Source organism: Peromyscus leucopus, unplaced genomic scaffold, assembly GCF_004664715.2.
Source record: "Peromyscus leucopus breed LL Stock unplaced genomic scaffold, UCI_PerLeu_2.1 scaffold_257, whole genome shotgun sequence".
NCBI lineage: Eukaryota > Metazoa > Chordata > Mammalia > Rodentia > Cricetidae > Peromyscus > Peromyscus leucopus.
Window position 1 is genome coordinate 184759 of NW_023505131.1, and position 14020 is coordinate 198778.

Genomic DNA, 14020 nt, shown 5'->3' on the forward strand with positions numbered 1-14020 from the left:
CGGCCTGACCCGGCAGCGCTTTCTCAGGTGCTGGGGAGCGCGCGGCGGCTCCGCATCCCGCCGGCCTGCTCACCTAGCAGCTCGTCCCGCCGCAGCACCGCAGCCGGAACCGCGCCGCTGCCGCGACAACCGCCAGCGCGCAGCCCGCCGGAAGCCTAGGCCCGCCCTCACTGCTCAAAACTGCATTTCCCAATAGGCCCCGCGGCGCGGCGCCTCCGACGACCCGTAGCAAGCTCGCGCAGAGCATGTCGGGAATTCCGGCCCGGCTCCGACGTGACCATCCCAGCAGCTGTGACAAAGTAGATGCAGCAGCATGCCAGCACTCCCTTGATCCTGAATCCAATGGCTCCAAGATTCAAACCTCTCTCAGCACTACTCATGTATGCGAGGGCTGCAGCCAGCACTACCCGCAAGTGGAATAAATCAATGCCCGCCCCCCAATACCCCGCCCTTCCGTTCACGCTGCGCAGTATGCCTAAACACCCTTCTGGTCTCTGGTGCCTTGTCAACAGAAGCAGACAAGATATCCCACACAGGCCTGGGCAAGGGACCAACTTCAAGACAGGATTTCAGGGCCAGCAGTATCTGCACCTTTATGTACACTACAGCATGGGCTGGCAGAGTGCCTGGTCCCAGGGACACCACTGTTAACACTCTACAAAACCCAAGGAAATAAGGGGTAAGTGCAAGTCCAGGCAATGAGGCCAAAGTCACGCAGAGAGGTCGCTGTTATCAAAACGCTCCTGTGTCATACACTTCAGCCACCCACCTTACGGCCGGCAAACCAGCGCCCATTCAGGGCCTGGATGCCTTGTGAGTCTCTGAGGCCATGGAAAAATTCCACAAAAATCTTGACGATGATCTCTGCGTCCTCCTCCTCACCCCTGCTTTTCTTGGTAGATAATGACCCGGTTCACAGCACCAAATTTGCCACACTCTTCTGTCACCTCTCCCTCCAGGTCGTCGGTCGATGTCCTTGGGGTCTACCATGTTGCGTAAAACCATGACTGTGGACTGTGAGAAAGGAGACTGAATGCCGTGGCCTATCAAGCACACTCTACCCCCTCTCCCTGAGAGGCACCGGCACTGCCCACCTACCTCCTGTTTTCTGAGCAGCTTCTGCATGACCATGTGCCGAGCACTGCTGCCTGAGATGCTCATGTGCTCCTGCTCACTCAACATCTCTGGCCGCTCTGACTCAGGAAACAGCTCCTCCTCTTCCTTCTCCTTCTTGGTTCCAACAGACCCAGTGTTGGCGGGCTGGCTAGGATGGGGTTCACCACTCCCACAGAGGGGATGGTGACAGGAATGGGAGGGCGGCTGGGTAACACCTGCAGCAAAACCAAGTTCAACAGTCACACATACACCCTCCCTGAGAAGGAGTAGAGCTGGTTGGCTATGGCCAGCCTGCCCTGGGTTCAAGTCTTACACTGAAGTAAGTATGGGCTGGGGAGCTGAAGACAGAGCCTCGGAGGTGAGGGTAAAGAATGGTGGAGAACCTGACCCACTCACACTCACCTGTGATGACTCCAGGGGCCTGGGCAGCCATGACAGCCTGGGGTAGAGCGCCTAAGGGGTTGGGCCAGGTCAGCGCTGGGGACACTAGTCCTGGTGTAGCTAAAGTACCAGCACTGCTGCTCCAGCCACTGCTTCCTGCAACGAAAAGGCAACCACAGTCAGTTTCCAGTCTGGCTATCTCCACCCCAAAGGATCAATGGCCTGGCCACCCACTCACTGTCCACCGCGCCACGCACCAGTTCGTACCTGAGCTGTAATCTTGGCTGTGCTGCAGCTGCGGCTACAGCGGCAGCAGGCGGGAGACCTCCAGGCGTGGCAGGTGTTAGCAGGGGCATGGGGGGTGTGACGGCCTTGCCCACCCTCAAGTACTGGCACCAGATCAAAGAGGTTCATGACGATACAGCATCCTGGGACGACTGGGCCTTCTCATATTCTGCAGGGCAGGATGAGCAGTGAGGAAGGCCGGCCCCAGTACCAGGGGGCTCCCTCTTCTCCTTGGCTTTCCCCAAACTTACCAATAAAACCATAGCCTTTGTGCTTGCCAGTTGTGGGTCCCGGGCCAGCGTACAAGACTTGATCTTGCCAAAGGCTTCAAACACACTCTTGATGTCATCATCGGAGAGGTCCTGATGCACAGAGGCCACATAGATGCGGTTGAAAGCCCTAGCCTCCTCAGCCAGCTGGTCTATGATGGGTTGGGCCTGTCCTATGTTGCTGGGTCTGCCCACCTGAAAAGAGGTCAAGAACAAAGTCTACCATCAGCCTAGGCCTGTGGTGACTGCTGGTATGTATGTGAGTACACAAAGCACGCCCTGCATTCTCAGCTACAGGTCCAAGACCACACTCTCTTATTGTTACCTTAATGTTCCTGGCCCCAAGCATCACTGAGTTCATCTGCTCCAAAGCAAGCTGTGCAGCTTCTGGGACTTCATACTCCACAAGGCAAAGCCCTAAAACACAGAGAGATGCTGTCAGGCCGGGAAAGCAGATAGGGGGGCAGGCTTAGGGGCACTGGGGTACCTCCTTACCTTGTGCTTCATGGTAACAGAATCCCAGGACATATCAATGCTCTTGATGGGGCCAAAGGAGCAAAGGCCTGACGAATGGTGTCTTCCCCCAGCTCGTAGTAGATGGAACCCACATAGACTCGGCACATGATAGCCAGTGCCCGCTGACGCTGAGCTGCCATCTGCAGCAGGACAGAAGGAGAGAGCCACTGGCTTGTCAGGAAGCAGGAGACTCAGCAGCCCTCTCCCGTCCTGGCCCACCCACCCAACTCTGCTGTGGAAGGGCTCCCCACGCAGCAGTCAAGTGCAGGCTGGGCCCTTGCAGCCAGGGCTTAGGGGTCAGCAGACCCCACCCCAAGTAAGCCAGGCCCAACAGCAGGACATGGAAGTACCCAGACCCACCCAGGTCCCAGACAGACTGTGGCAGCAGAGCTGACAGGCGGTCAGAAGCTAAGGCTGAATGCCCTGTAATTCAGCCCACTTCTCCAGTCTGGGCCAGGTACCTGGGCTAGGTTGGGAGATCCTCCCACTAGTCCAGCCAAGTATTGGGACAGAAGAGGGAAGGAGGAGCTGTCCAAGCCAGAGACACCTACTGGCATGGAGGCCAGAAGAGAGGGTGGCAGAAGACAGGGCAACCATTGCCCAGAAGAGATCCCAGGGAAGGATTTGGGAGCCCAGACAGGGGCTCTCTGGAGAGAACAAGAGCAAGCTGCTCATGCAGGGAACCATAGGTGAGGACTCAGTGTGCTCTACACTCTCCCATCCCAACACCTCCCACAAAAAAAGAGCTGCTTGGAGCACATGACTGTAGCCATAAGAGCTGGCCCAGGTAAGAGCATCACAAGCAGCAGAGAACCCAATGAAGAAGCCTCAGGATCCTTGGGACAGGGAGCTGGCAGGACTAGCAGTGAGTGGCCACTGCAATGAAGGACCTCCCCATGCCCTGGAAAGGCTCCTTCCAACACTTTATAGACATGCCAGGCAGGGGCTCTAGAGCCACAGGGAGGGCCCCATGTGCCAGGCAGGGCCTCACTCCTTAACACAGACATGGGCTCCTCTCACCCTAACAAAGGTCCCAGTGGCAAGAGACCAGTTGAACTTCTTCAGACATTAGCAGGCCTACAATAGCCCAGTCTCCCTAAGAGAGAGGACTAAAAGGTCCACCAACACAGGACTCACCCAGGTGGGGCCTATCTTCTCACATTAGGAGCTCCCTGAATTGGAGGTCATTCCCTCAAACTGGCTCCTGATAAGCCTCAGGCTCTTCCCAGGTGAAGGGCCTCAAGGATAGAGCCACCCCTTCTCTAAGCCCCACACAGACATGAAGCCACATCTGTCCTTCAGGTCACAGTTGACAAGAGAGTATTAAGTCTCCCCTTTAAGGTAAGACTACTCAACTACAGTCTCTCTGCCCAATCTCCCGGGACTCCTCAGAGGGTCAACAGCTCCCTTTCAGACAGGTGTTTCCCAGAGTAGACAGAGTATGTCTCAAATGTGAGGGCAACTCATCCAGGGATGGCCCTCCAAGTGGATGGATACCCCAGAGAAAGGGCCATGTCTTTCCCATAGGATCTCCCCAGGATAGGGCCTGGCCACTTCAACTTGCCTCTGGGCAAGGAAGAGCCATCTCCTTCCCAGACTCCTCTGCTTACTGTAGTCATGGCCACATGAGCTCTACCCCTTTGCTGAGAGCTAGGTCTGTGACCCAAGTTGTTATTTTGCCCTTCCTCTCTTGCTCACTCCAGGCCCCAGCCCCCACCCCATCCATCCATCCTCCCTCCAGAGTATGATGGGGCCACAGTTAGGACCCCTCTCTTATCAGGGGCCTGACCCCAACCCAAGAGCCCGGGCCAGCCTGGAGACTGTCGGAGCTGGAGGCCCACAGGTACATCCCCCACATGGGGTGGCAAGGCACAGATGAGCCTGGCATTGGCAGCTACCCTCCCTGGCTGGCTGCCGCGGCTGCCCTCCGCAGTTACCTGGCGGTTAGTTTTAAGGTGACCCTCAGAGCAGATGAGGCCTCCCCAGGGGCGGTCCCGGGGTGAGTGCCCACACCACTGGCCCCACCATGCCTGGCGCTCTGCTGTGCTCGTCCAGAGCTGGCGGGCAGGGCCGGCCAGGGGAGCAAGGTCCCCAGCAGTGGGCTGCACTGCCCCCCTCTAGCCCTGACTAAGGACATGAGCCCCAGAAGAAGTGAGCATTTCTATTGACGATTGCAAAGGTGAGAGAGGATCTCCAAAGCCCATTGTCACTTGCTGCCATCTGAAAGACAGTAAAGACAGAGTTCAGTCTGTTGGAGCCGAGCAGTCTCCCGCTCTCGTCAACACCTTCACGCGGACAGCAGCAAGGCGCCGGAGTCCCCGCCCTGCCAGGGAGGGCCCGCCTGCCTTCCCACACTGCTGGCCACTCTGGCTGGTCACTGGCACCCTGCCCAGGGGGCTTCAGAGCCCCAGGTGCCCCGCCCACAGCCTTTGCAGCAAGACCGGCGGAGGCAGAAGGAAGGGAGGAGAGGGATGGACAGAGCACAGTGAACAGCCAGTATGAACGTCTAAGGGCTGGACCTGGGGATGGGGGAGGCTCAAGCCCAGGAACCTGACAGCTTCACTCAGGCTTCTTCCCACAGATATCACAGCCTCCAGCCTAGAGTAGGGCCCAGTGGAGCATACCCTTAAACTGCCCTTCGGCCGAGGGCCGAGGGGATAAAGGCCTGACCACAGGGGCAGGGAGGATCACAACCTACATGCTGCCACCATGGCTGTGCACAGCCTGGGTGTGGTAGAGACCCAGAGGCACCAGTGGTTAGACCAAGAAGGAGAACTGGGCGGAGCTACAGAGAAGGAGTGGGGAGGGGTGGAGAAGGGCCTTATCAAGCAACAGGAGGAAAGGCCAGGCCACTCATGCCTCAGAGAGACCCTGGTGGTCCAGAGAATGAATCTTGAGAGTCTGGAGAGTGATAACACCTTCTGGGGGCAGTCGGCCACAGGCACAGGAGGAGGCAGAGAAGAGGAGGAGACGGTGGAGGTAATGGGGAGGGGCAGTGGAGGTTTCCTGGCCCAAGCTGGGCAGGAGACCTCCAGCAGAGCCAGCCCCAAGATAGTGGCAGTGGCGTGCAGAGAGGGTGGTGGGCTCACCTGCAGGTTGGTGAGCTGCTGCTGCTTGGTGCGCGATGGTCTGTTTCACTAGCACACTCTTGATGCTCTGCTCCATTGCGTATTTCTTGGCCTGCAAGAGATGGCAGTGAGAAGCACTGGGGAGCCCAGTCTGCAGGGGGGTGGCCTCCCTCACCAATCTTAGTTGAGCAGTTGTGCCCAGAGGTGCACTCTCACCTTCTGGAGGGCCTCCTGCTGCTCGGCGTCAGGGGAGGCAGCCCCAGCTTGGTGCCTGTGCTTTTGCCCATTTTCCATCTTGATAGAATCTGCGCCCTGGAGTAGGAAACAGGGAGTGTTTGAGCAGCAAACCCCAAATTTCTTATGTTCCAGAAACCCCACAGGCCCTCTATAATCTCTAGACTCTTAAACCAAAGTAAAAACAAGCCCCGGTACAAGCTACCTCCTGCCTGGTTAGGATGCAGGCCTTCCCTTCAGACATTGCTATCCCCTAAAGGTTCCCGTCACAGGCTTGACTCATGGGTAGGACATATTCAACCAGGCAGGTACCCTGTAGGGCCAGCAGTACAATGGCCTCCTCATGCAACTATCATAGGAGAGCATGTGCCTACTACCCCCTTGTTGACAATCTGACCCCAGAGTCTCTGTCCCAACTCCTGTACAACAGCCAACCTCTGCTGTTCTCCAGAGCAAGAGAGCAGAACCAGGATTGAAGATTCATCATTTACAGGCTACCTGGCACTCTAGCCTCTTGGTTCCCTCAACAGCCCTTTCGAGGGCCTCGGGCCACGCAGGAATAAGGCAAGGGCCTCCCTCCAATAATGCCCTTTGGGGCCCTGAAGACAGTCTTTCTACACAACTCCCCAAGAAGGTAAGTGTTTCTCCTTGGTTTATGAGCCCTCCAAGAGGCTCCATCCCATTTCGATTAACACTCCTGCATGCCATACATGTGTTCAGCACACCAAAAGCAAGGACCCTAGCCAAATGAATGTAAAACACATGGGACTGGCGAGGGAGGGCTTCACACTTGCTGCAACATAATCAAATGCTACCAGAATTGTGTTTACATTTTTCCTATCAATGCCATTTCCAAGTTGTTTGCAGGAGAGAGAAACAGCCATGTAAGCAGGGAAAGCCCAGTGTGTAATGGACAGAGCCAGTCTACGTATCTAAGCAGTTTCAAAATACCTCTGGTGAGACTTCTAGGCTTTCAGACACAGCCTTTGAGAGAAAAACAGCAGAGAAGGTGGCCCTCAGCATAGGAGTAACAGGCAAGGACTGAAGAACAAAGGAGGCAGGTAGGGTCTGCCTGACTCAAAACCCATAATAAACCCCCCATCACGGATGCCAGAGTGCTGAGTTTCTGGTCAAAGGTCAAAAGGCAGGATAGCTTATAAGACCCCCCTGGGCAGAGTCCCAAGACCCCAAAGTCTCTCAAGAGCTGGCAATGGATGGGACCAAGGCCTGCAGTCTGAATCATACTAGATCTGTCCTCTGCCCTCTCAGCTGCCCCAGGCCTAGGAGGCTGTGACACTAGAGTAGGCTGTCACCATGGAAATAAAAGCCAGTTCTTCTCAGCCCCTAGAAACTTTTCAATCTCTTCTTTGTCTTAGTGAACAAAAGACCCTTCTCCCACCAACCAATGCATACTGGCCAGCCAGTCAGGACAGAGAGCTTTAGCCCCACAACTTCCCAAGATCCAGGCTGCATACCAATATCTCTGTCTGCCCCCCCCCCCACGCACACCAGTGCCTGGAGGCCTAGTCAGAGGCCACCACACTACCTTGTTGAAACCTTGTGCGACTCTGTGGAGGCGGGAATAAAGGAACCTATCACCTAGTAACAACAGAGCCCAGCTTCACGTCCCAGAAGACTTACTCCCATGGGCCAGTGACTAGAGAACAAAATCCATCCACACCCACCAATAAGCCCAGAGAAGCATGGGGGGGGGTGTCCCCCAAGACACGTTGTGCTTTGATTTACATGTTGGTTTTACTTACATGAAAACAAAGAGCTAAAATGGAAATCCCTATTTCTGGCTCTAGACACAACATTGCCCATTGCCACTCTGAAATGGCCCCATCCTTCTGCACAATGCTAATGCTCAAAGCCAGCACCACCGAGGGCTAGGCTGTAGTTATTCCCATCATCCCATCTCCTCCCCCTGCTGCCAGCTTCAGCTAGATGGACTCTCATAGAAAAAGAGGCGAAGAGAAGCCTGCTGAGGAGGGGGCAGGGCAAGCAGAGGCTGCTCATTGGACTTCCCCGACCACATGTCCTACTTGCCCCAGTCAGGTCTCTCTAGGCCCAAGGATGCATGGTCTGACGACGGAAAAGAAGGTTATGGTAATACCTGTGGAGGTTTCCATTTGTCTCCTGCTGCCACCACTGCCGCCCCCCCGCCGCTGCTGCGGCCGCTGCCGCAGGCTCGGACCCCCCTCCTTGTTGGCCATTGACCTGCTGCAGGCAGGAAGGAAATGTAACAACAGTCATGTAGAAACCCATCACCCAGACCCTCTCCTCTTCCAAAGCTGCAGGCTGCCTTCCCCATCTAGAACAAGGGAGGCTGGCAAGGGCTTAAGAAGTCGGCTGAGGATGTATTCCTTACCAGCACCAATCGCACCTTGTACTTGCCCTTAGACCCTCTACCCTGCCAGCACATCTGCAGCCACCCAGGCTTCTGACAGAAAGCAGAGCAGCAGCTGGAGCAAGCTGACAGTCTCCCGGGAAGGGACAAAAAGAAAAAGGACAGAGAGCAAGCAGTGTTCCAGCCCAAGGCCAAGGAAAGCCACCCCTTTCTGCTGACAGACTGAGCCAGATTAGATGACAGGGTGACGAGCTGCTGTATCCTCCTATCCTTCCCAAGGCAGCAGGACACTGCTTCCATCAGACACTAACTACACATACTTGGGCCAGGCCTCTAAGCTCAACCTTTATTCCAGTAATTCCACAAGCTCTGGTTCAATCTAGGCTTCCTACTCCCAGCAGCCGAAGTACAAAGCTGTCCTAGGAGACAGCTGGGAACTTAGCTCTCTACACTGGGTAAGACCCACCCCAGAGGAAACATAGCACACTGTTGTCTAAAGGCAGCCCTTTAATATGCAGCTCTTAAAATGGCCTAGTGGAGTAGCCCCTGCCACCCGACAGACCTTGATAGAGGTGGGCAATGTATAAGGAGTAGGATGTGATGGACAGCCCTAAAATCCACCCCAACTTCTCAGAGATTGTAGTGTGAACAGAAGTCAGAATGTGCTTACACTACAGCTCAAGAACACGCTCCACAAGTATCAAAACACCAGACAGGACTGTGCCCATTCTTGGAGACAAAGCCAGAGGCTGGCCAACCTGGACAAAGGGGGTCTCTCAGGTCATCAGACTACTGAAGGGGAGACAGCAGCACAGCCAGCAGCATACCTGGAGCTGCTCCTGGTGCTACAAACCCAGTGTTGCACTACTGCCTAGCTCAGCTCCACCGTGACTTAGAAATGCTATCCAGAGTAAACTAAAGGAAAGGCGAGTCCCGTGGGTACACACAGGCATCCACACAACAGAAGCTGCTTCTTACCACCCACAGGGAAGCATGCTTCAGGCATCAGCCAGACACCACTGAGAAGTGAGAATCTGGCACATGTATAACTTACTGCCTCTCCAAATTACTAGCCACCCAGGATCAGGATAGTGCTGAAAGCAGCAGACAAAGCATATGAGCATTCCAGGGAAAGCTCACCTATGGACAGTGGACAGGACTGGACAGGACAGGACAGGAAAGAAAGGGAAAGGAAAACCACCCAATTTAGCCCATTTACCATGGTGGAGAGTTCTCCAACAATCTAGAATTCTGTTCTAACCAGTCACCAGGAAAGCCTAGAGAAAACTATCATTTGTTATCCCGGCTAATCACTAATATGCATCTTAGCCCTTTGTCCCAGGTCTAAGACCTAACAGTCACAGGCTGTCACCTTGGGCAATGGAAACAGAGGCCTTGCAGTCAGTGCTCCCCCAACCAAGCAGTGGTGCATCAAGAGAGGGGAAGCCCCCTGAGGGACAGTGCTGCTGAGCGTCTCCAGTGCACAAGCCAAGCTCTGCCCTTCACCAGCTCAGAACAGTTACTTCCATTACAAAACACGTTAAATAACCTGAGGCAAATCACCTAAAATCTAGGCCTCAAGCTCCTCTTGGCAGGGGCATGGCCTAGCTCCTAGGCAGCTTGCGAAGATTTACAGAACCAGCTTCGCATGAAGTCCCTGTAGGTCTCTGCGGAAGGTGAGCGCAACAGGTGCTAGCATGTTTGATGTTGTGCAAATAATTTAAAATTTTTTTTTAATTTTTATTTTTTTTTATGAAAGAGAAAATATTGGCGAATTTTTGTTTTTGTTTTTATAAAATTTTAAAGAGAATTGGCTTTTAAAAAAAAAATTTAATTTTTTGTTTTTTTTAAAAAGAAATAATATTTTTTTTTTTAAAATTGATAAAAAAAAATTGAATTAAGTTTAATGCATAAGTTTTAAAAATTGAAAATTAAAATAATTTAATAAAATTAAAAAATTTTATAAGATATTTTTTAAATTTTTAAAAATTGAAAAAGAAAAATAATATAATTAATTTTTTTATTTTTAAAAAGATAAAAAATAAAAATGCAAATAATTGATTAAAAAAAAAATTTTTTCTTTTGTGAATATTTTGTTAAAATTTAAATTAAAAAAGAATGTAGGATAATAATTAAAAAATAGATATTTTTTAAAGTAAAATTTGTTGTTATTTGTTGATTCGAAAAAGTTCAAAAAAGTAATGAAGATTTTTGTTTTTTTTGATAATGAAGATTTTTTTTTGATTATAAAAGAAAAAAAATATTGAAAATTTTTTAATTGAAAGAAAGTTTAAAGTTTTGTTTTTTTTTAAAAAATTATAGTGAAAGTTGTTTTAAATCTTAGTGTAAGAAAAATATTTTTTTAAAAAATGAAATAAAAAATTTTTATGATATGTATTGAAATAGAAAAAAAATGATGTATTTTTTTTTTTATTTAAATATCGTTTTTGGTATTTGTGTTTGTTTAATAATTAAATGTGTCTTTGTTTATTGTTTTTGGTTTTTAAATGATTAGAAAATTTTTGTTTTGTAAAAAAATTAAAAATTAAATAATTAAGTAAAAAAAAGATAATTAAAATTTTAGATAATAAAATTAAAAAATTAAATTTGTTGTTTTTTGTTTTTTAATGAAAAGAAAAAGAAAAAGAAAATTTTTTAAAAAAAAAATGTTGAAGATTGTAAAAATGGTTATAATAAGATGTATAAATTTTTTTGTGTTTTTTAAGAAAGAATTATAAAAAAGAAAAAAAAAATTTTTTAGATTAAAAATTATAAAAAAAAAAAAAATTAAAATAATAAAAAAAAGAGAATGTGTTTATTTGGTTTTTTTTTTAGATTAAGAAAAAAAAATATTTTATTAGGAGAAAATTAGAAAAATTATAAAATTTTAAAAAAAAGAATTAAGAAAAATAATTGTAATTTAAAATATTTAAAGTTTCATAAACAGAAAAAAAATTTTTAAATTGAAAAATTGTCTTTTTTAATGTTTTAAAATTAAAGTTTAAATTTTTTTTGAATTGAAAAAAAAGTTAAGAAATTTTAAAAGATATTAGGAATTTAAAAGATTGGTAAAAAAGGATTAGTACCATTGACAGAGGGTCAGGCCTAGAGATGGGACTGGCGTGCAGGGACGCTTCTTCCATCTGTTCAGGTCCCTTCACTGGTTGCAGTGGCTGCTTGGGTAGCCAGGCTTGTACTGAGCACTGTGGATGCAGCAAAACAAGGAAGAAAAAAGACAACTCAGGGCCTCATAGTCAACTGAGGACAAAGACTATTCCAACTGCTTCAATGGTAAGACTTAACTGCCCATGTCCATCTCGAGCCCATCCTCCACAATGACACTACCTGTCCGCACCAAGCTGTGGTAGAGCTGACCCCGCCCCCCAGCTAACCTTTCAGTATTGCATGAATACTGGGTTTACTCAGAGATGAGGCATCCACTCTCCTCCCGTGCTGTTCAAAGTATCTTATACTTTATCCCCGTCTCTTCTATAATCCGACAGCCCCCTAAGGACAGTCGCCAAATACTCAACCATCTGGCTGTCTCTACACAAAGACCATTTGCTCCTGTAGCTTCAAGCAGCAGATCTCTTAAAAAGTCAGCCATGAGCCGGGCCGTGGTGGCGCACGCCGCCTTTAATCCAGCACTCTGGGAGGCAGAGGCAGGTGGATCTCTGTGAGTTCAAGCCAGCCTGGGCTACAGAGTGAGTTCCAGGAAAGGCGCAAAGCTACACAGAGAAACCCTGTCTGAAAAACCAAAAAAAAGAGTCACCCATGATGTGACTGGCACACACTATATCTATCCGTCAGAAGCTGTAGCAAGTGCCCCTTTCCAAGTGTGAGGGTGCAGCTCCCAGCTAGGGCCAAGCAATGGCAGCCTGGGTATACTACTTGACCCTACCAGTCCTGACTCCAGTCACCTGCTTAAGTGTTCTCAGACCTTGGCTCCATCCCTCTGGGTGAGGTGGCAGTTAACAAAAGGCCGGGTTGCAGTGGGTTAGGGCCGAGAGAAAAGTGGTTCCTAAAGTAAGTGGGGAGGAAGACCTGGGGCAGACACCCCCGGAATATTCCTGACTGGCCAGGGACACGTTGAGCAGAGCAGGTCAAGGCTCGCCAGCACAAGACACGGGTTAGCAAAGTCTTAGGATGCCCACAAGATCTGCGACCAAGGAAGGCACTGACTGTCGGGTTCTCCAACAGAGCCCGGGACAGAATGACTGCTCGAAAGATGTGGGAGGATGTCCTTGCCCTCCCGCGTGGGGTAACAGAATCGGAAACCCGCTTCTCTGTGCACCACCGCGCAGAGCAAATGCCATGGGTCCGCCCCTTCCGCGCCCCCAACACGGGCGCAGTCGCGTAAGCCAGGAGCCGGGTCACGGCTCCCTGGTGCCGCGCCCGCCTAGATGACGGTCGTCCAGCCTCAACAGAGCGAGGACCGCCCGCGGAGACTCAGCTGGGGGCGCCTGCAGCCAGCCCACCCCGCCCAGCTGCCGGAAACTGCATTTCTCCAGCCGGAAGCTACAGCCACAGCCGCGGCAGGCGCGCGCCCGCTCCGCCCCCGCCCCGCGTGCCGGAGGGCCACAAAAGGATCCGTGTGGGGCCCGACCAAGCCGCCGCGCACCCAGGGGCCCTCCATGCCCTGGCCGGGCCCACGACTCACTCCACTAGCTGACGGCCATCCCCGCAGCGAGAGATTCACTTACGAGAGCTATAGTCGCCGTCGCCATCTTGCGTCTGTCGCGGCCGCCGCGCGCGCCACAAGCCTTGGCTCCCTCCGCAGTCTCGCGCGATCTGGGCGCCGGACGCGGAAGTCTCGCGATAGACCTTTCCCTAGCTACGTGGACGGAGACCGGAACGTATTTCCGGGGCGGAGCAGGCAGTTAACGCACCGGAGTAGGACTGAACGGAGCGGGCGGAGAGGCGGCCGGGGCGGGGCGAGGCGGAGCGGGGCGGAAAGGGGCGGGGCAGAGCGCGGGGCGGCGAGGCGGAAGTGTGGTAGCATTCTTTTTGTTTTGTTTTGTTTTTTGTTTTTTCGAGACAGGGTTTCTCTGTGTAGTTTTGATGCCTGTCCTGGATCTCGCTCTGTAGACCAGCTGGCTGGCCTCGAACTCACAGAGATCCATCCGCCTGCCTCTGCCTCCCGAGTGCTGGGGATTAAAGGCTTGCGCCACCACCGCCGGGCAGGTAGCATTCTTGACTCAGTTCCACATGCCCCTTTTACCAGCACCCTTATTTCACTTGAGTCCACTCGCAGAAAGCAGCTGAAAAGAGTGGCAGATCCCTCCTTGACTGTTCATAGACAGCTGAAACAAGAGACGAAAGGACTGATGCATCGTCTTTGTATTGTCCGTCTTCAAAGTCAGGACTCCGCATTTATTTGGAAACACCATCTCTCTTTCCTAGCGAGAGAGTAGCCTCCTAAAACGATGACATGCAGATGGACCCAAGAGATAATTTCCCCAGCCCATCCCTTGGATACAGTCCTGTGGGCATAATATGTACGCTGATCCCCAAGTTCTGAGCTATATTTAAATCTGTATGTTCATCCTTGCTGTGTGAGGAGAGGCTGTCCTGATATTTGTCTCGAATTGCACCCAATCCCAAGACCCTAAGGCTTGGCCTGCAAGACACCACATCTGTAAGCTCAGGCACCTTCGACTGCCCTCGTAGCCATTCTGTTTTCTACCCCTGAAAATTTTAGAATCTCTAGCAAAAATAAGGCAGAATATTTTCCTCTCCTTCCGAAGCCCCTTTCATACCACACCAGTGTGATTGATATATTGTGCACCCCAATAAACTTA

General features: G+C 51.1%; 1 pseudogene; it reads right to left on the minus strand.

The window, feature by feature from the left end:
• Positions 1–673: 673 nt before the first annotated feature.
• LOC114694155 lies at positions 674–13068 on the minus strand (annotated as a pseudogene).
• Between the last annotated feature and the right edge of the window lie 952 nt (positions 13069–14020).